At 39.8% G+C, this 23,315-nt stretch overlaps 1 non-coding gene across 1 annotated transcript; it reads right to left on the bottom strand.

Moving 5' to 3' along the window:
• Nucleotides 1–5,243: 5,243 nt before the first annotated feature.
• Nucleotides 5,244–5,315, bottom strand: TRNAE-CUC. The gene has a single exon. It is a non-coding gene; the product is annotated as a tRNA-Glu (tRNA).
• Nucleotides 5,316–23,315: the final 18,000 nt, after the last annotated feature.

Here is a 23,315-nt window from a genome sequence, read left to right as displayed (position 1 = left end):
CTCACTTCAAAGGGCTGATCTCCAGATTAAAGAAGATCGTATGTATAAAATGCATAGACAACAGCAGCCCAGAGTAAGCTCTCATTACGCACCAGCAGTGGTAATTTTGCTATTTCCTGACCTGACCCCTTAAGTATAGTTGATGGACCCAGGGGTGTGTCTGAGCCAGGCTAGAGCAATCACATCCCCTCTAGGAATTTGGAATTGGAAAGTGAAAGCCTCAGAGAATGAATGCTGCTGAAGCGACTTAGCAGCAGCAGCTCAAATGTTTGTCAGAGGATCAGTAGCATCAGTATCACCTGGGAGCGTGTTACATGATACACAATCTCAGGCTCCTTCCCAGACCTACTGAATACAGATGAATTTTCACAAGGTGAACATTACAATTTGAGACACACTAGGAGGAACGTCTACTATCTCCTTGGAAGGCATCCATCATGAGCTTTGTTTCTTTAAACCTGCAGCGATACCAATGCAGATTTTTATCAAATTGTTCAGTCGCTCAGTTGTGTCTCACTCTTTGTGACCCCATGGACTGCAACACGCCAGGCTTGCCTGTCCTTCACCATCTCCCGAAGTTTGTTCAAGCTCATGTCTATCGAGTCGGTGATACTATCCAACCATCTCATCCTCTGTCATCCCCTTCTCCTCCTGCCTTCAATCTTTCCCAGCCTCAGGGTCTTTTCCAAAGAGTCGGCTGTTCACATTCGGTGGCCAAAGTATTGGAGCTTCAGCATCAGTCCCTCCAATGACTATTCAGAGTAGATTTTCTTTAGGATTTTAGGTTGTATTGTATCAAGTGTGACCAGCTAATGCCTTGTCTTTTTTTTTTTTTTTTTTTACATTCTAAAAAATACTTATATTTTTGGCTAAGACCCATTTTAGCTCCGTCTTCGTTGCTGTGTGCGGGCTTTCTCTGGTTGCAATACGCTGGCTTCTCCTTATGCTGGTTTCTGTTGCAGAGCACAGATTTTAGGTGCTGGGGCTTCAGCAGTTGGGCACAAGGGCCCTAGAGGGCGGGCTTAGTAGTTGTGGCACACGGTCTTAGAGGAATCTTTCTGGACCAGGGATTGAGCCCGTGTCCCCTGAATTGGCAGGCAGATTCTTAATCATTGGGCCACCACGGAAGTCCTGCTTTATCTTTTATAAGTTTGGGCTAGCTCTAGTTACTATCTGGTTCTTATAACCCTGCAGTCTCAATAGCACTGCTGACTATATTGAAATCTTGCAGGACGCTATAGCTTTTCCACCATATCCTATCATGAAGACGAATCTAGAATCAGAGGAGGGGTTAAGCTTCTAAAGTCGGCACATAAGGTGAGAATTAGGTCTGGTCAAAATGATGCCAGAAAATGTATTAGAGATGTCCCATATGAAACAGTTCTGTGTCATCTTTCAGCCACTGCAATATGGCTGGCTCTGCAATACACTGCCGGAGAAGGCAATGGCGACCCACTCCAGTACTCTTGCCTGGAAAATCCCATGGGCGGAGGAGGCTGGGAGGCTGCAGTCCACGGGGTGGCTAAGAGTCCGATACGACTGAGCGACTTCACTTTCACTTTTCACTTTCATGCATTGGAGAAGGCAATGGCACCCCACTCCAGTGTTCTTGCCTGGAGAATCCCAGGGACGGGGGAACCTGGTGGGCTGCCGTCTCTGGGGTCGCACAGAGTCAGACACGACTGAAGTGACTTAGCAGCAGCAGCAGCAGCAGCAGCAGCAATACACTGCTACATCTTCACTTGAGCCCCAGCTGAAGTAGCTTCTCTTTCATGACCACATGGTACTTATTTTTAAACCCTTGATGCACATTTTGCACAAAAAGATCTCACTATGGAAGCTGAGAAAATGGATGCATATTTCCCAGCTCATATCCACTCTGGGGCATAAGCTCATCGAATGAAATGGCAATCAACTTTACTCGCACGATTTATTTTTTCCTTTCTTGTTCTCTCTCTTTTGTTTCTCCTATCTCTGTCTCTCTCTGGCATATAGAGTTGACTGTTCACAAATTAAATGTGAGCATGTTAGGACGCTAAGTCTGTTGGTTCTCAAATCTTTGACATGCATGGCCCACTGTCCAATTGAGGTATTTCTAACAGTTACTAAAAGGCATTAAAGGCTCTACGAGATAATAAAGAAGCCAGCAACCATCGCTACATAAGCACCGCTGCAGCATCACGATGCTTGTCTCTAAAGGCATCCAGTCAGCACGCCCTTCACCTGCCTTCCAGCCTGACCTCCACTTCTCCTCTGCTGTCTCCTGGCAGTTATATCCCACATCTGGGCGTGTCACTGTCTAACAAGTTTTACCATAAACCAACCATGTGTGGCCTCAGTCCCAGCAAATGTAAGTTTTTTCATATATTGATCAAAATTTGGTGGAACATGGTGAATGTCTCTAGTCCACTGCTCTGCTTAAGGATAGTCCTCATGCTGCCGTGTGGATGAACCTAAAAAACGTTACGCTAAGTGAAATAAGCCAGACACAAAATGACAAATACTGTATGATTCCACTTCTATGAAATGTCCAGAACAGGCAACTTCATAGAAACAGAACATAAATTCCAGGTTACTAGGGGCTGGGAGAAGAAAAGGGGAGTCCCTGCTTGATGGTTGCAGAATTTCTGTGATGAAAAGCTTTGGAAATCATGGTGATGGTTTCATTGCATCATTGTAAATATAATTACTGCCACTAGAATTAATGGAAAATTTTATGGGACACATATTTTCCTGCAACTTAAAAAAGTGGGGAAAATAGTGCTCTCGTGTCCATATTACCTGTGGTTCAGGTGGTAGGAAATCTGCCTGCAATGCAGGAGACTGAGGTTCGATCCCTGGGTTGGGAAGATCCCCTGGAGAAGGAAATGGCAACCCACTCCAGTGTCCTTGCCTGGAGAATCCCGTGAACAAAAGAGACTGGTGGGCTACAGTTCATGGGGTCGCAAAGAATCAGACACAACTAAGCAGCTAATATACACTGTCCATTTTCAGTCAGCTCGGTTCATTCGCTCAGTTGTGTCCGACTCTTTGCAACCCCATGGACTGCAGCACACCAGGCTTCCCTGTCCATCACCAACCCCCGGAGCTTACTCAAGCTCGTGTGCATCAAGTCAGTGATGCCATCCAACCATCTCATCCTCTGTCATCCCCTTCTCCTCCTGCCTTCAATCTTTCCCAGCATCAGGGTCTTTTCAAATGAGTCAGTTCTGCATATTACCAAGTCTGAATTCTTAAGATTCTCATGTTTCAGTTAATGGTACTGCAACATTCATCTCCAAAGACCACCATCTACTCCATTCAAAACTCTTCCCATTCTCTCTTCATTCTCTCAAAGGCCACCACACCTGTGTATGCAAACACACTCTGGATGTTTTCTCATTTCCTTAGTTTTCCACATGCTCAACAATTATTTATAAATTATTAGTTTAAAAAATTATTACCTATTCTGTGCAAGGTGCTGGGAATAGCACATCCTCATACATGGGCTTCACCCCTTAGAGGTTTGCAATCTAATCAGGGATGCAGAATGAAGAGTGGACAAGCAAACCCTCTGGGGGCAGGGTGCAGTCAAGGAAGGCTTCCTGAGGGATGTAACCTCTGATTCTGTGTGTGTCTTCAATATTTCTATTACTTTGTTAGAAAGAAAAAAAAGATTTTTTTTTCCTCCATAATTATCAAGTTTGTATAGTCACCATCTAAGAGCAGAGTCAGTAGCAAGCAGTGTGTGGTGTTAACATTGCAGGGCACTAGCCAGTTAATTCGGAGAAGGCAATGGCAACCCATTCCAGCACTCTTGCCTGGAAAATCCCATGGATGGAGGGGCCTGGTGGGCTGCAGTCCATGGGGTCGCTAGGAGTCGGACACGACTGAGCGACTTCCCTTTCACTTTTCACTTTCATGCATTGGAGAAGGAAATGGCAACCCACTCCAGTGTTCTTGCCTGGAGAATCCCGGGGACGGGGGAGCCTGATGGGCTGCCGTTTATGGGGTCGCACAGAGTTGGACACGACTGAAGCAACTTAGCAGCAGCAGCAGCCAGTTAATAGGTTCTTGTCCAGAAACCATGGCTACACAACCATCCTGACTGTAATGGACCCTCTATCCTGCAGTAATCCTAGCACATCAGAACTAAAATGATCATTATTTTCAAAAGTTAAAAAAAGAAAAAGGATAAAAAAAAGTTGACCAGGATATGGGAAAACTTATTTTTATATACTACTACTAAAAATATGTTAGCATAATCATTCTAAGGGCTATTTCAAAGCAACTGTTAAAATCCATGGTGGATGGAGGAGGAATGGACTGGGAGTTTGGGATTAGCAAATGCAAACTGTAAAACACGCATAACTGAATCACTGTGCTGTACCAGAAACTAATAAAATATCATAAATCAACTATACTTCAATAAAATGATTTTTTAATTAAAAAATATTATGATTTTATTTAAAGATTTATTGACTTTTTTTTATTTTTGTTTGTGCTGGGTCTTCAGTGCTGCACACATTTCCTCTAGTTGCAGAGCAGGGGCTTTTCTTGTTGCAGAACATGGGCTCTAGGTGTGTGGGCTTCAGTAGCTAGGGCTCAGTAGGCACACGGACTTAGTTGCTCCATGGCATGTGGGATCTTCCCAGACCAAGGATCGAACCCATGTCCCCTGCATTGGCAGGCAGATTATTAACCACTAGGCCACCAGGGAAGCCCTGTGATTTTCTTAAAATCTGAAGGACAGGATACCTTTAGACCAAGGAACAGCACATATAAAATGCTTGGTCTTTTGTTTCTTTTTCTTCCCTCCTCCTTTTTTGAGGGTTAAGAGAAGGGGTTATGGAAATTAATAAGTTAAACTTGGGAGATAGGAAAAAGTGTCTGTGTATGACCTATCTGAGCCATCGCTAAGATTACATGTAAATAACTGAAAAAATGGTGGCTCCTGCTCGTTGGATGTCAAGTGATACAGTGGAAAGAACAAAGACTTTGGGGCCGCTTTCTCACATGGGGGTCTTTTTGGTAGAAATAATGATCAGACCTGATTGTCTTGTCATACAGTCAGGTTCTGCATGTGCTGTCACGTTTAATCCTGACAGTGTACCCATAAAGCAAGTACTATCATTACTCCCCTTTTATTTATTTGTATTATTTTTTGAAAAGCTCTCTGAAGAAGCTACAGAATTTTTGTTGTTGGTGGTGTTATTTTTATTTGTTTTAGTTTTGGCCATGCCGTACAGCATTCAGGATCTCAGTTCCCCAGCCAGGGATTGAACCTAGGCCATGGCAGTGAGAGCACCAAATCCTAACCACTAGACCACCAGGGAACTCACCCCCATTTTATAGATAAGAAAACTGATGCTTTATTAGGTTACATGCCCAGGGTTATTTTCCTCAGCCCTCAGATGGGATTGAAGGGGCTGATTTGTTGCTGTTAGAAGTGGTTAGGAAATACCCATGAATAGTATCTAACACAGGAGTTGGTTCCTCTACCTGGGATTAATGCCGCTGGACTGCTTTAGAAATGAGCCCTCTCTGGCACCATCCCCTTTGCTTACTTAAGAAACCAATACCTTTTGGCTGGAGCCCCATTTGGAAAAGCCTCGTGGAATACATGTCTTTAAAAAGTTTCAAATTCTGGTTCCAGTTAACACATGCAACTCAGTAATTAAATGGTGATGTATATAGATTTGATGCATAAATAATACTAGACTAGCAATGAAGGTCCCACCTGCCCTTCAGAAGCTGTTGACTTGACACACCCTGTAGATCCAGCACAGTCTCAACAGAGCAGAAGGTTTGGTCTGGAGATCTACCAAGGATCTCAAGGGATATAGGCATCGTGAGCCCCGTGTCTGTGTTAGGGCAGTGTCAGAAGTTACTGTGCCCTGACACTAACGAGGTAATCAGATAAACCCAGTGGGAGAAAGAAAATAGTTCCAAACTCAGAGTCCCTAGATTCTGATCAACAGTATATTTTTAACAAGCAGAAGAGTGGCCTAAATCTATGCCTGTTCTTCCAATCAATCTAGTGGCATTAATAAAGCAATTGTTAACCTTTCTTTAAAGATAATATATGAAATGTTAACCCTTTTTAAAAGATAATAAGTGAAAAGGGAGATTTATGTCAATTTAAATTATGAATCAACTCTTAGTAGTAATTAGTCTTTGACACAGGCTGTTCTTAAAAGCAAACCAAACAAACCAAATTTGTGTTCTAATCTAAATTCATTCCCAACATAGAGGACAGTAGTTGTACAGCTGATCCAAAAGAAGCTAAATAGAATCTCAGTTTGGTTTTATAAATATGATTTTTAATCACATATTTACTTTTACATTTAGCTTTACAAAGGATTCGTTGTTGTTAAGTTCCTTGGGTTCTACTACAGTTCATTTATTTCTTTTTGGCTGTGCTGGATCTTTGTTGCTGCTCAGGCTTTTGGCTCAGATGGTAAAAGCATCTGCCTACAATGCGGGAGACCTGGGTTCGATCCCTGGGTTAGGAAGATCCCCTGGAGAAGGAAATGGCAAGCTATTCCAGTACTCTTGCCTGGAAAATTCCATGGACGGAGGAGCCTGGCAGGCTACAGTCCATGGGGTCGCAAAGAGTCGGACACGACTGAGTGACTTCACTTCAGGCTTTTCTCTAGTTGTGGCGAGAGGGGACTACTCTTTGTTGGCTGTGCAGGGCATGGGCTTCTCATTGCAGCAGCCTATCGTCTGGTGAAGCAAAGGCTGTAGATGGTTCGGGCTTCAGTGGTTGCGACACGTGGGCTCAGTAGTTGCGGCATGCAGACTTGTTTGCCCTGAGGCATATGGCATCCTCCCAGACCTGGGATCACACCCACATCTCCTGTATTGGCAGCAGACTCTCATCCACTGAGCCATCAGGGAAGCCTCCTGCAGTTTGTTTTAAACAAATAGTTTCATAATGGTACTAATAACTGTTCTCATAACTATAAATTCTGAAAATCTCTTGGTAGGGCCCTGGTCTCTCTGGCTATAGAACATCTGGCACATTTTTCTTGTTTGCTTCTGGGTTATAGGAAAGTTAAATGTACAAACTTAGGAAGAAAGAGGGCGTGTGATCAGTTGTACTCTAAGACATAGATGCTAGGGGATATTTCAAGGGTGGCTCTTGGTCCAAGATCCCTCTTTGTATATGGGGGTGTATACGGGTAGACTCCTACTTTTCACTACTTATTTTTCCCTCTAGGACGGAATTTCCTCCCTCTACACCATGGACCTTTGGGGCCACATTCTTCTGTTGTAGGGCCCTGTCCTTGGGATGTTTAGCACCATGCTTTGCATAAAATAAAATCCACAGAACTTATGCATCTTATCACTAGAAGTTTGTACCCTTTGACCAATATCCCCTCAGTCCCTGGAAGCACCATTCTAGTATTGGTGTCTATGAGTTTGGCCTTTTTTAGAGTCTAGATGTAAATGAGATCATACAGTATTTGTCTTTCACTATCTGCCTTTCTCGGCTTCCCACGTGGCGCTGGTGGTAAAGAACTCGCTTGCCAGTGCAGGAGACAAAAGAGACGTGGATTTGGTTCCTGGGTTAGGAAGATCCCCTGGAGGAGGGCGTGACAACCCACTCCAGTATTCTTGCCTGGAAATCCCATGGACAGAAGAGGCTGGTGGGCTATGGTTCATAAGGTCACAAAGAGTCAGATACAACTGAAGCAACTTAGCATGCACACATCTGAGTTTCCTTGTTTCACTGCCTTCAAGGTCCATATATATTGTTGCAAGAGACACAATATTTCCTTTTTTGTGTCCAAATAATATTCTTGTGTGTGTGTGTATAATATATAATATATATATATACATGAGATTTTCTTTGTCCATTCATCTGTCAGTGGTCACTTAGGCTCTTTCCAGGTCTTGGCTATGGTGACTATTTTGCAATGAGCATGAGTGATTTCTTTGAGGTCTGATTTAAACTCTTTTGAATATATACCCAGACGTGAGATTGCTGTGTCATATGGTGCTTCTATTTTTTATTTTTTGAGGAGCCTCTGTATTGTTTTCCATCATGGTTGTACCAGTTTGCATTCTCACCAACAGTGGACAAGGGCCCTGTTTTCTCACCAAGAGAGTTGTTCTCTTATCCGACTCTTTGCGACACCATGGACTGTAGCCTACCAGGCTCCTCTGTCCATGGGATTTTTCAGGCAATAGTACTGGAGTGGATTGCCATTTCCTTCTCCAGGGGGATCTTCCCGACCCAGGGATCGAACCCAGGTCTCCCACATTGTAGACAGACGCTTTACCGTCTGAGCCACCAGGGAAGTCCTTTTTTGATTAATAGCCATCCTAATAGGTGTAAGGTGCTATCTCACTGTGGTTTTAGTTTGCATTTCCTAGGTTAGTCATGTTGAGCATCTTCTAATGTACCTGTTGACCATTTGTATGTCTTCTTTGGAAAATGTCTGTTCAGATTGCCTGCTGATTTTTTATTGGATTATTTGGGGGATTTTTTGCTATTGAGTTGTGTGTATTCCACAGATACATTTGTGTGTGTGTGTGCATGTGCATGGGTGCACACTCAGTCATGTCCAACTCTTTATGACCCCATGGACGCAAAGGGCTCCTCTGTCCATGGAATTTTCCATGTAAGAATACTAGAGTGGGCTTCCATTTCCTACTCCAGGAATCCTCCCAACCCAGTGATTGAACCTGCATCTCCTGCTTGGCAGATGGATTCTCTTACCACTGCACCACCTAGGAATGAGATTATATATATAATTTCCACTTTGTTGAGAACTTTTATCATGAAAGTGTGTTGAATTTTTTGAAATGCTTTTCCTGTATTGACTGATAAGATCACATGATCCTAATCCTTAATTCTATTAATGTGCTGTATCACATTTATTTATTTGTGTATGTTGAGCCATCTTTGCATTCCAGGGATAAATCCCACTTAGTCATAGTCTGTGATTTTTTTAATGTGCTGTTAAATTCAGTTTGCTAATATTTTGTTGAGAACTTTTACATCTATATTCATCAGACATATTGAACTGTAATTTTATTTTCTTGGCCTGTCCTTATCTGGCTTAGGTATCAGGGTAATGCAGGCCTCATAAAATGAGTTTGGAAGTATTTACTCCTCTTTAGTTTTTTTTGAACAGTTTGAAAAGGACTGTTATTAGTTCTTGAAATGTTTGGTGACATTCACTAGGGAAGTTGTCTGATCCTGGACTTTTCTTTGTTAGGAGGTTTTTTATTACTATTTCAAATTCCTTAGTCATTATTGGCCTGTTCAGATGTTTTATCTTTTTTGAAATTTTATTTATTTATTGAAGTATAGTTGATTTACAGTTGTTGTCAAGTTTCAATATACAGCAGTGATTCAGTTATATATATGTATGTATGTATGTATATATATTTCTTTTCAGATCCTTGGGAGTTCCCTGGTGGTCTGGCAGGTGGGACTTGCCACTATCACTGTAGTGGCTTGAGTTCAACCCCTGGTTGCAGAACTAAAATCCCACAAGCTATGAGGCCCCCAAAAAAAGCCCCCCAAAAACAACCCCCTAAAACAGATTATTATCCATTATAGATTATTATAAGATACTGAGTATAATTCTGTGTTCTCTACAGCATGTCCTTGTTGGTTATCTTTCTATATTTAGTACTATGTGTATGTCGATCCCAAATTCCTAATTTATCCCCCTTCTTTTCCCTTTGAAAATCATGGATATGTATTCAGATTTTCTATTTCTTCATGACTGATTCTTGGTAGGTTGTATGTTTCTAGGAAAGTATTCATTTTTAAGTTAGGCAGTTTTTGGTGTATAATTACTCATAGCAGTTTCTTAGGATCCCTTGTATTTCTGTGGTATCAGTTGTAATGTCTCCTCTTTCATTTATAATTTAGTTTGAGTCTTCTCTTTTTCTTGGTAAGTTTAGCAAAAGGTTTGTCAGTTTTTTACTTCCTCAAAACACCAACCTTTAATTTCACTGACTCTTCCCGTTGTCTTTCTAGTCTTTATTTCTTTGATTTCTGCCCTAATCTTTATTATTTTCTTCTCTCTGATAACTTTGGGATTGTTGTTTAATCATTGTGTCAGACTCTTTTGAGACCCCATAGATTGTAGCTTACCAGGCTCCTCTGTCCATGGGATTTCCCAGGCAAGAATAGGGGAGTGGGCTGCCATTACTTTTTCCAGAGGATTTTCCCAACCCAGGGATCCAGCCAGTGTCTCTGGCTTGACAGGCAGATTCTTTACCACTGAGCCACCAGGGAAGCCCAACTTTGGGATTAGATTGGTTTTATTTTTCTAATCCCTTGAGGTGTAAAGCTAGGTTGTTTATTTGAGATTCTTCTTTCTTAATAAAGGCATTTGTTGCAATCAACTTCCTTCTTAGAACTGTTTTTGCTGCATCTCATAAGTTTTGATATATTGCATTTACATACTGTTCATGCCTAGAGAATTTTGAACATGACCTTGCTAGTATGTGGAATGAGTGCAATTGTGCAGTAGTTTGAACATTCTTTGGCATTGCCTGTCTTTGGGACTAAAATGAAAACTGACCTTTTCCAGTCCTGTGGCCACTGCTGAGTTTTCCACATTTGCTGGCATATTGAGTGCAGCACTTTAACAGCATCATCTTTTAGGATTTGAAATAACTCAACTGGAACTCCATCACTTCCACCAGTTTTGTTCGTAGTGATGTTTCCTAAGGACCACTTGACTTCACACTCCGCACTCTGGCTCTAGGTAAATGATCATACCATCATGGTTATCCAGGTCATTAAGATCTTTTTTTTTTTGTATAGTTCTTCTGTGTATTCTTGCCACAGCTTATTAATATCTTCTGCTTCTGTTAGGTCCATACTGTTTCTGTCCTCTGGGTTGGGAAGATTGCCTGGAGAAGGGAAAGGCTACCCACTCCAGTATTCTGGCCTGGAGAATTTCATGGACTACAGTCAACGGGGTCGCAAAGAGTCGGACACGACTGAGTGACTTTCACTTTCACTTTTTTGCATGAAATGTTCCCTTGGTATCTAATTTTCTTGAAGAGGTCTCTAGTCTTTCCCTTTCTAGTGTTTTCCTCTGTTTCTTTGCATTGTTCACGTAGGAAGGCTTTTATGTCTCCTTGCTAGTCTTTGGAACTCTGCATTCAGGTGGGTGTATCTTTTTTCTCCGTTGCCTTTCACTTCTTTTCTCAGCTATTTGTAAGGCCTCTTCAGACAACCATTTTACCTTTTGCATTTCTTTTTCAAGGGGATGGTTTTGATCACTGCTTCCTATACAGTGTTATAAACATTCATCCATAATTCTTCAGGCAATCTATTAGATCTAATCCCATGAATCAATTTGTCACTCCCACTGTAAAATTGTAAGGGGTTTGATTTAGGTCATAGCTGAATGGTCTACTGGTTTTCTCTACTTTCTTCAATTTAAGTCTGAATTTTGCAATAAAGAGTTCATGATCTGAGCCACAGTCAGCTCCTGGTCTTGTTTTTGCTGACTGTATAGAGTTTCTCCATCTTTGGCTGCAAAGAATATAATCAATCTGATTTTGGTATTGACCATCTGGTGATGTCCACATGTAGAGTCTTCTCTTGTGTTGTTGGAAGAGGGTGTTTGCTATGACCACTGCATTCTCTTGGGAAAACTCTTGTTAGCTTTTGAACTGCTTCATTTTGTACTCCAAGACCAAATTTGCCTGTCACTCCAGGTAACAGGTTGTAGCTAAGTTCTCAGGGGCATGGAGCTGTTTCTGGGTCTGTAACTGAGACCGTGGTCTGTGAGTCAGCCGCCTAGGTGTGCATCTGCCTTCTCACAACATCTCTCCTCCATCTGTGACTGAAAGGGGGTTTGACAATCTCCTGCCTTGATCCGAAAGTGCCCAGAGAGACACTTCTGTCCGTGAATAATGTCAAATTATTGTTGAAGGGGGACACAAGTGAGAAATATCTTGTTCATCCATCTTATTTGATAAGTGGATTTTAATTGGAGGTTGAATATAGGTTTCATACGAGACACTGACTTGATAGAGAGTAGCTGCCTGGTGTGGGGCTCTGTGAAAGATTCTGAGGTTGCTCCTGGGCTGAGAGAGTGCCGTCATCAATTAGTTATGTCTGCCACGGCCGTGACTTAGGGGAGTGCTGATACAGTGCCGTGTATTTGTCGTTACTGGTCTGTAATACAAGCCTCAGCCAGCTGTAGTAGTTGTGATTTTCTCCTGGGTGATGCCCTGACTTGGCCTTGGCAGCCCATCTGGATGCCTTGGTAGCAACTGGGTAATTGGCTGTTTATTTATCTTGCCTAAAATAGAGTACTTTTGCACTAATTAAAATTCTATTTTAATTTTAATAACGGATTGACACAGTATGCATATGTGTTTGAGCTCTCAAGAAATGCTTAAGGCTTTAAAATATGTTCTGATGCCAAGAAAGATGGGAAATCTATTGGGATGCATGCAAGAAATAGATTTACTTTAGATCAAAATATGCTAGTGAAATACCATGTTTTGATTTTTTCATGAACCTTTGGGATGTCATTTCTTGTCATTCTTGAAACAAACATTTTGAAAAAAAGGGTACAGTCATTTTAGAAATTATAAATGCCGTAACATATAGAAAACCTCCAAATGATTTTATTTATTAAAAACTACAGCAAAAAAAACCACTAATGCAGAGTCATTTCTTTGCCTAGATTACGCCCACACTAACTGTTAAACACGCCGATACTGCGTCCCATAGTCTTAGCTCTTACCCAGAACCTTGCACTTGTATTTCGCCAGTTGCTGAGTGGTTGTTATTGTAAAGGCACCATCTGACACTCTATAATCCCCAGATTGCATTTCAGTGGATTGCAGTTGGACAGGCAGATACATTTTTTTTTTCAATTTTAGAAGCTCCATCATACCCACAAGTATTTTTTAAAGCAATGCTAGTTTGTGTTACATGGAAACATTTGCTGAGTGAAGTCAGGGAAGGTCTGGCAACCAAAGACAATGAGCAATGCTTAAATCAATCACTTTGTAATCTTTATCAGGGGGGATAATTGAAGCCAACAGGGTGAAGTTTGTTTTGAAACATTTAGCATATGACACTGTCATTAATTTAAAAATAGGAACCAAGAATTATGGGAGGTATGTAAGGAATGACGTTGGTCACAGCATTAGGGAGACAACCTCACTGTGACTAAAAAAATAAAAGCGAAATGATGATGACAGGATGAGCACAAATCAATCTCTGGTAGTGATTTCCCTAATAGTTTTGTAGTTGTTTCTCCTTCCTGGTTGGGGTGATTTTCTGAACCCCTGGAAGAAAACCTGGGTTTTCAAGTGAGAAATTCTGAAGATAGTAAGAACCATACTGTTAAAAAATGTTCATGACCCCTTGAAATAGTTTACTGAGAAATGTATTATGAACCAGTAAAACCGAAGAACTCTGAAATAATCCTTCATATTGGCTGTGCCTTAAAAAAAAAAAAAAACCTGGAGAAACAATAACTCTGACTCAGTGCTGGTCTTCTGTGGCATTTTTCACCTCTTAACTCCACAGTTTGCTCTGGAACAACAAAAGCTCACAAGTTCAGTTGTTGTAACTTTGAGTTGCAGCTTGAAGACCCGCTATATAGTACGGTTGGCTATATTATACTACAACTGGTTATTATGGATTCAAGTTGTCTTAAACGTTGTCACAGAACCTCCCACCACCTCGTGGTGTAAACTGAGACTCCGGTTAGTCTCCAGGCTGCACAGAATTGCCAGGTGGTGATATCTGTGTCCTGATGGAGTGGGAGCTGACATCTCCTTGTGGGAGCTCTGTGGCACAGCTGAGACCGATGCACAGGCCTGGTTCCACATGTCAGGGCAGAGGTGGCGACACCTGAGTTTGGGCTTTTTTATGTTCCTGTTGTCCTCATACATTCATCAAATTATTTTTGAGAAGAACTTTGGATACTTTTGATAACTATCACACATACCCTCCTTTTCTCCCCAGTCACCTTGGAAGTGGTTCATTCATTCATTCAACCAAAATACTTGATAACTCACAGTGTGCCCTGAACCATGAGAAGACATAAAGAATAGATAGGCACTATAAGTTGTCCCTACAAAGCTTTATGATGCTGGAGACATTGGCAAATCTTTTGTTATAAAAAATGCAAGGAATAACTAAGTCAACTTTCAATTAATTTACTAATAATTATATTTTATCTTTTGCATCTTAGAATGTTACCTCTCCTCCCTTTTATATCATGAAGAAAGCGGGGGAAATAGGCTAACTGCTGGCATGTCCCACCCAGCAGCATGCCCAGCTCTTCGTAGTCAGGCTGCATTCTCATCCTCACACATTAATGTCCAGCCACAATGGAAAGAGAAAGGAGAGGCAGAAGGAAGGGAGAAGAATCTTGAAGACTGTAAATTATTTCGGCAATCAGTTGCCCCTCGATACATGAAAATCTATTACTCTTCATTCAGGATTTTCATTTTGAGTCTCTATCTCTTCTAGTCACTGAGGATAACAAAGCCAATGAGATAAAGTCTCTGATCTTATATCGCTTGTACTCTAATGGACAATAAATAGTCAAATTGAGAATGTTGAACAGAATCCAGCATTGGCTGAAGGCAGCTCTCATAGACATTGCAAAGGTGTTTTGATGGATGGCAGAAATACCTGGTTAAGTGTATATCCTACCAAAAAGACCACAGAAGGGATCCTAAATCATTTAGGCTGGTAAACTCTAGTGTTTTCATTTTTAAAAATCATGTTTTATAGCCATTTGTAGTCATGTTTCAAGCACAAGCCTAGGTAACGGTGCTTTTGTATTTGTGGGAAGAAATCATTTGTGAAGAAATATTACTAGCTTAATATCACAGAACACTTTCCAAGTCATAAATGGTAACATTTGAAAGACAAATTGGTTTTGTCTTAGACAGCAATAGACCCACCTTTAGAAACAGAGTAACCTAGGAAGACATTTTAAGATCACATTCTGAGTCCAGGGAAAATAGGATTAATTACATTATCTGCTTGTTTGCTCTTTGCTAACAAAGACAGCCTCAGGTTTCTGCAAAGTATGATGTGCAGAATCTCACTAACAAAATTGAAAATTAGATTAAAAGCAATGTTTAGAAAGGTACATTTTTTTGGAGAGAAAAAAAAGAGCCTAGGAGAAAACAAACCACATGTTAAGAGTACATATTTGCTAACTGGTGATTTCAATTTTTTCTTTCTGCTTATCTATAACTTCTATTTTTTTCCTATAATGAGCAGGTATGATTTACATCATTTACATAACGTTTACATATTTATTTTACACAAAGAAAAGCCACTAATTTTATTTCAGTGACCGTATTTTCCAGCTCTTTCTTTGGAAAGAGACCAGAGACAAAGCTTGTGTGTAGCTTAGTAAGATTTGAAAAAATTCTTAAGACACTGAACATGGTTTCAGGTTATACTTCTCTAGTTTCTTGAAGCCCTGGCCTTTTCTCTGATATCCTGAATGCTTCTTGAGTAACAGAGCTGTGATGTCTAGATTTCTCCTTGCATTTCAATCAACTGAAGTGCCCTTGGCCTTGTATCCTCAAGTGTGTGGTGGCACCAGTGTTGTGGGTCTTTTTTCCAATTTTGAATGGTCTACATTTTTAAAATGTCAACTTTGGTTTAAAATTTTATTTCTACATTAAGGTAAAATGTGCACTGAATGAAATTCCTAGATCCCAGCTATACAAACAGATGAGTTGTGACAAATTTATCCACCTATGTAACCCACATGGGCTTCCTTGGTGGCTCAGTGGTAAAGAATCTGCCTGTTAATGCAGGAGATGTGGGTTCCATCCCTGGGTTAGGAAGATCTCCTGGAGAAGGAAATGGTGGCCCACTCCAGTGTTCTTGCCTGGGAAATCCCATGGGCAGAGGAGCCCTGCAGACTATAGTTCATGGGGTCAAAAAGGAGTCAGACACAACTTAGTGACTAAACAACACTGTGAAATATAACCCACACCCCAATCAAGATTTAGCTGTCACCCCAGAAGATCACCTAGTGCCAACTTTCCAGTCAATCCCCACCCTCCATAAGTACTGCTCTTTTGATTTCTATCTCCATGGTTTCACTTTGCCTCTTCTGGATCTCCACACAAATGGAATCTTACTGCATGTATTTTTTGGTGTCCAGCTTCTTTTATTAACCAAATGTTCTTGAAATTCAACCATGTTACTATGGGCATCATTTTTATTGAGTAGTCTTTTTTTATATACAATACCACAATTTGATTATCCATTCTTTTGTAGCTGAACTTAATACTATTAACTTTTTTAAAAGGTGGCTTTTTATTTTGTAAAGTAATTCAGAAAAACTGAGTAGGATCTTATATAATAAATGCTAGTGGACACTTTCACCTTTTTCTTTTATGCTATTCTTTCTCTGTTCAGAGAGTCACTTTCCTGAAGTTGGTACTTCTCTTTTTTATAATACTTGATTGACTTTGAGCATCTGTGACTGTAGATAAGATGTCTACTATCACTCTGATTTTTGTTATTCTGTAGATAATTTTTTTTCTCTCTGGTAATTTCTTTCAAAGTTCTGCATTTTTATTGCAAGTTGTCTGAGAATGGCAGAGTAGGTGCAGCTGTTTTAAGACTGCTGATGGTCTAAAATGATTTAAAATTTATTTTGCTTAGTATTCAGAAAGTACTTTTACTTTGAGGACTTATGTCTTTCTTCAGTTCTGGAAAATTGTTGTTGTTGTTCTGCCACTCAGTCTTGTCTGACTCTTTGCGACCCCAAGGACTGAAGCATGCCAGGCTCCCCTGTCCTTCACTGTCTCCCTGAGTTTTCTCAGATTCATGTCCATTGAGTTGGTGATGCTATCCATCTATCTCATCCTCTGCCAGCCCCTTCTGTTGCCTTCGATCTTTCCCAGCATCAGGGTCTTTTCCAATGAATCAGTTCTTCACATCAGGGGGCCAAAGTATTGGCACTTCAGCATCAGTCCTTCCGATGAATATTCAGGGTCTCTTTTAGGACTGACTGGTATGATTACTTGGAAAATTAACCATAATTTATCTTCAAATATTGCTTCTTCACAATTCTCTCCACTCTTTTATTCTGGAATTCCTGTTAAACAAATGTGGGAACCTTAGAAACGTTCTCCATACTTTGGTTACTTTTTCATTCTTTTGACTCCCCCATCTCATTTTGAACATCTCGGTTCTATGTTGCAGTTTAAAATGCACTGCGTACTCAGCTGGAGTTCATCCATTCATTGTATAGTCTATTTCAATAATCGTGTTGCTTATTTCCAAGATTTTTAATTAGTTTTTTTCACATTGACCTATTAATAAACTATATTTCTAAAATAGAAGTTATACTTTATTTCCATAAACATTTTTTATTATTTTAAAGTCTATCAAAGTGTATAAATTAGTTTAATCTGGAAGGAACAAATGTTTGAAATACTGATTTTGCTGCTTATTCCCCCCCAACAAAATTTTACTCCATGGCCCATTTACTTATTGCTTTCTCCATAAAATGGCCTTAATTCTTAAGTTTTCATTTAAATACGGTGAAATAGAGGTCCATGGTAGTTTCTGTGATAATGTATGCAGTGGCCTAAATTTTAATCATGTAAAATGATCCTTACAAGGATAGTGTCTAAATATTGACACACTTAAAACATGCTGTAAGGTTTTTCTGATATTAAAATCATATATGCATTTGCAAAATATTCAAATAACTTGGACATGTTTAAAGCAGAAAACAATGATTGTTGCATATTGATAAAGATTCAGTTTCTGAAATAAATGTATAAAGACTATATTTACATGTTTTAAACATTTTACCTTACTAGGCCATTTAATAACAGGCATGTTTTGCTTAATTGTAGATATTATTCCATAATAATAAATATAAAGCTTCACCAATTTTTTAAAGATATTTTAAAGTATTAGAGATAGGAATTGGGTCTGGTTTATTTCATCAGTCCCCCATTGTGGGGCATTGAGGTTGTTTCTAGTTCACTGGAATAGACAGTGCTGTGAATACACTTTGAAATATCTGAAGTTGTGAGGATCTTTCAGAATAAAATATGCCACCTAAATCATTTCATTTCCCTTACTTTTATTATTGTGGTAACACATAACAAAGTGTATAAGATGGACTGTTTTTAAGTGTGTAGTTCAGTAGCATTAAGTACATTCGCATTGTTGTGCAATCATTCTTGCTTTCAACAGACCGTGAGTTGAATTTACAGTTCAATTGAGTAAATGTCTTTATGATGAAATATGTTGCAGACAACCCTCAAGAAATCCCAGGCGTGCTTTTAGTGTTTAAGTGTTTTGATAGCTCTTCCTTGGATAATGTGGCTTTTCATCAAAGGATTAGGGAAATGTCATCCACATAAGGGATCCAAAAAGAAAGACTTGAGACTTGCCCACTCTGTTTACAAATGCCATAGAAAATCATACCTAAGGGTGGAATACCTAAGGGTTAAAGTATTTTGTTCTACAAATTTGATCAGACCTGCATTTATTTTTATCTGTTTTAACAGGGTGCTCATATCCCAAGTTTACAGGAAAATTAAGGTAGTTATCCTGATATTGACTTAAACATTATTTGGGATTATTTTCTATGTTGTAGAAAGCAACTAGCATTTATTTGGTTTTCTGAACCTAGAAAAAAGATGAAAAAAAATCAAGATTGGATACAAAAATAAAAATGAAATAAAAGAAAAGTCATCAGTAATCCCTCCGCTTGGAGTTGTAGTGTTTTAGAGTATTTCCTTCTTGTTTTCTTCCTTTGACTTGGTTATATCATCGTTTCACAAAATGTGTTCTGAAGAACAAATGCTCTCTGTTAAAAAGCTTTTTGTGGTTATCAGTACAGAAGATGATTTTCTCAATTTAGAAATTCACAATTCTCGTTAGCATGTTCATAGCTTTTTGATTAAGAAATATCTCTAAATTTCTTTAACTCAGTATTCTCCACCCAGTTTGGTTCAAGAATCCTTCTTACAGCATCTTCCCATTTTCAATAGGTATTTGGTGATGATAGCACAGCTGTCTATGACTGCATTACTTGCAGTCTGCCTATTTTCATCATTTATTTGCCCCAAGAAGCAGAGCAGTTGCTTTCTTTTTTAAAAAAATTATTTTATTGAAGTATAGTTTATTTACATTGTTGCGTTAATTTCTTCTGTACAACAAAGTGATTCAGTTACACACACACACACACACACATATATATACACATTCTTTTTCATGTTCTTTTCCATTATGGTTTATCATAGGTTATTGAATATGATTCTCTGTGCTATACAGTAGGGACTTTCTGTTTATCCATTCTAATAGTAGTTTGCCTCTGCTAACACCAAACTCTCAGTCCACCCCTTCCTAACCTCCCCTCCTCCTTGGTGATCACAAGTCTGAGAAGTCCCTTTTAGAGATGTTCTTTTGGGCTGTTCTGCTTATCTAGGTGGGGGCTGATATTTATCTATTGAATCTTTCTGGGTCAGGATCTAGAGTTTCTTGTCTTCATGCCTTCCTAAATATGGCTGTTATTTCTTATGTGATAGTTGATGGCCAGAGAAGAATGCACTGAAATTATGGAAGTAAATGAAGATCACCTAAATGAGAACATACAGGTTACTTACCCAGAGCTTGCTTTGGCAAGGCAGTCAGTTGCCATCACTGGCCTTTGGCGGAGACCAAAGGCAGGCAGGGAAGTGGGAAAGTTTATCGTGGAAACAGGGAGGCTCAAGTCTCAGAGCAGTTGCTTTCTGTGCTATGTGACTCTAGTCTCACATAGAGATGCAATTTCTGCTGGACTGATAGGAAGCTAACAGAGGACACGGATTAAGAGCCCCAAATTTAGAGGCAGTCCTTAACTCAAATGCCTATGTTTCAGTTTTAATACCTGTCAAAGGAGGTTAATAAAAGTACTGATTATCCAAGATTATGAAAAAATTGACATATACATCTATCACTTAACGCAAGCTTAGGGGTATTAAGTGCTCAAATATGCTAGCAATATGGCTGTACAATTAATAGCAGTAGACTGTCACATTAATAGTAGTAATAGCAGCAATAGTCCTAGTATTTGTAGCAGCATTAGTAGTAATAGTAGTAGCCATCGTAGTAGAAGCTGTATTGCTAATAGCAGTAATGGTAGTGCCATTAATAGTTAGTGTAGTAGCAGTATTAGTAGTATGATAGCATCCTCGTACTTTCAGAAGTTATAGAATTAATTTACCTTTGAAATTAGGCCAAAATCAAATCAGTTTAAGAATTCTGAGATGGCTTATTAAACCAATGAAAACAAAATAGTAAATATCCTTTTGTAATTCATGCTACTCTGGAGTCTGGTAAGAGTGGAACAGGCTGGGTATTTTGAGTCTAGGAAGCAATTACCTTGTAAGTGCGCATCCTGAGGCAATGCAGTCGTGGGTCAGGGAAATTTGAGGAGAGAGCGAGGCATTTATTTCACACTCACAAAATCTTCAGGCAATTTGCAGCCAGTGAGCAGAGTCGTCCTGACCCAAATGGAATTGCATAAGAGAATAGCATGCCACAAACAGGACAGAACTGATTTATTTAGTAACATTTGGGAACCGTTTATAGAAGTTGTGTCCATTTATATTAATAGCTAGTGTTGGGGCTGATGAAATAGATGGCTTGTCCACAGTCATCGTCTCCTGAATGAAGGTGGGATGGAAAACTGGATAGATCCAAGAAAAAAGTGCTTCCTCTTACCATTAGGATTTTTCACAAATGTATCAAGCCTTAAACAGTTCTTTTACATGTATTTTATATGCTGTTTTGGAAAGAATAAAATGGAAAAGCCATTTATTTTTGGCTTGAACAATATTTGCTAGATATCAGGCATGAAAGACTCACACAATTTCTTTGTGAAAATATAAGATTAACTAATGGTTAATAAGCACTTAATATGAATAATGTCATTTAGGGTTTCCCCCCCCACCAAATCCTTTAAAGTAGGTCCATTTACCATCCCACTTTTACAGATGAAGTAGGAATGAGGCCCAGAGGTTGACTTTCCCAGGGTAGGGGAGGAAAAAATTCTTATTCCTGTTGCATTCCTAGATTCTCCAATTCTCGCCCTATAAACTGTGCCAGAAGACAGATTCACAAGAGAAACATACAGATTTACTTAATGTAAGTTTTGTGTGACATAGAAGTCTTCATAAGGGAACGAAGACCCCAAGACATGCTAAGCTTGAGGGTTTTTATACTAGGTTTGATGAAGAGTGGAACGTCAGGAGGAGAAAATGAGAAAGGGCAGATGGTATGAACACAGGTAGTCAACTAGGGCCTGTTTGGATTCATCTTGGGCCCTTTGTCTTCAGGAGGGTCTCATGACCTGCTTCAGGGATGAAGAGGGAGATCAAAGAGTCCTTCGTGCACATACTTTCTCAAAGTCCTCCAGCTTAAAATAGTCAATATGCCAAGGTGCCATATTTTGAGGTAGCATGTTCTGAACCTCATCAAAGGCAAAGTTTCTAAAGGTCTCTGACCCTGATCTTTAAAATGAGTGGCTTGCAATGGTGCTGTGATTCTCATACTCATTTTTAAAATATTTATTTATTTAGCTGCACTGGCTGTATATTGTGGCTTGTGTGCTCTTGCAGCATATGGGATCTAGTTCCCTGACCAGGACTGAACCCAGGCCCCTGAATTGGGAGCATGAAGTCTTAGCCACTGGACCACCAAGGAATTCCCTCTCATACCCATTTATACACCAGAATCACTTGAAGAGCTTGCCAAAGAAATGGAGATTCCTGGACCAAACTTGAAAATTCAGATTTAGTAATTTCTAATGGGGTGGGGGTCCCAGGCACTGAATAAACCTCTGTCAGAGATTCTGATCTGTGATGTCCTGTGTGACTATAAAAGTCAGTCGGTGGTCCTACAGCTTGTTGCTCTCTTGGCATCATAGGTGGATTCTGATGTGAGAAGCTGCTGAGGTGGCAGCAGCAGAACATCATTAAGCGAAAGCACAGCTAAATCATCTGTGCATCAAATGAGGCTAATTATACCAGCAAAACTCTTTCCATCAGCATATGGATGAAGTGCACCATGGAAGCAGCTGGGAGAGATGTACCCCCTTTCCAAACTCACTCAGCAAGATGGAAGTGAGCTGAGGCAGCGTCCCTTCCTGAAGTTTCTAAATCTGCATGATCATCAAAAGCATTTGGTCACCAGAATAGTAATACGAATCTGAAAGCTTACAAGCAACAATTCAGATCATTTTCTCAGGATAGCTTCCTATTTACATGTAAATGATTTTCTATTTTCTTTATAAACGTGCTCAGTTCTGTCCAACTCTTTGCAGCAACCCCACGAGGCTCCTCTGTCCATGGGATTTCCCAGACAAGAATACTGGAGTGGGTTGCCATTTCCTTCTCTAGACAATCTTCCCTACCTGGTGACTGAACCCACATCTCCATTGGCAAGCAGATTCTTTTTCACTAAGAAACCTGGGAATCCTATCACAATTCCACCTAAAAGCCTCTGAGTTGCTTTCTGCAAGAGCAACAAGATTTTTTAAACCATTTTTGTTTATTGCCATTAATATAATGGTTTCTGTTATGAAAGTGGTTTTTATAAAATGTATTACATTTCACAGTTGCCGTTGTTTTTCTTCGGGTGTTTCTGTGGTTATCCGTGAAATATGAAACTGGCAATATTTAACGTGTATTGAGGGTTTGCTCTGAGCCATGCACCATCCTACTTAATTTATATATTTACATCAATATCTATCTGTATCCTCATTTAATTCTCTCATTAATAACATGGCGAATATTACTCTCAGATATCTTTTATATGATGAGGAATTAGGGGTCAGTAAGTTGCCAAACATCACACAGTTACTAAGGAGTGGAGCTGTGGTTTGAATCCAGCAGACTGATTCAAGATCTTTGGCTTTTATATCATTAATTCCCAAAGTACAAATTTTGAAAGTAATTGCAAGGATATTAGTAATTTTTAAAAGAAAAAAAAAGCTTGAATTAACTAAATAAAGTTGGGGAGTATTGGGCTAAATAAATGGGTTTCTTTCACATATTATTTCTCGGAGTCTAAAAGTTCATGTGCTTTACAAATCTCTAAAAGACAATTGCAGAATATAACATTTCCAAACCTCCTTGAACACAAAACTCTTGTTGGTACAGTCTCTTTGCGTGCGTGTGCGTGCGTGCGTGCGTGCGTGTGTGTGAGTGCTTGCGTGTGTGTGCGTGCTCAGTACTGTCCAACTCTTTGTGATCACTGTTCTGCAAGCTAAGCCTCGGAAATAATGGTCTGCAAATCAGTTGTCTGTAAAGTGGTCTACCTCTCTGCC

Source organism: Bison bison, unplaced genomic scaffold (genome assembly GCF_000754665.1).
Source record: "Bison bison bison isolate TAMUID 2011002044 unplaced genomic scaffold, Bison_UMD1.0 scf7180017864474, whole genome shotgun sequence".
Classification (NCBI taxonomy): Eukaryota; Metazoa; Chordata; class Mammalia; order Artiodactyla; family Bovidae; genus Bison; species Bison bison.
Note: the sequence above shows the minus strand (reverse complement) of the source record. Positions and strands in the feature narration are given on the sequence as shown.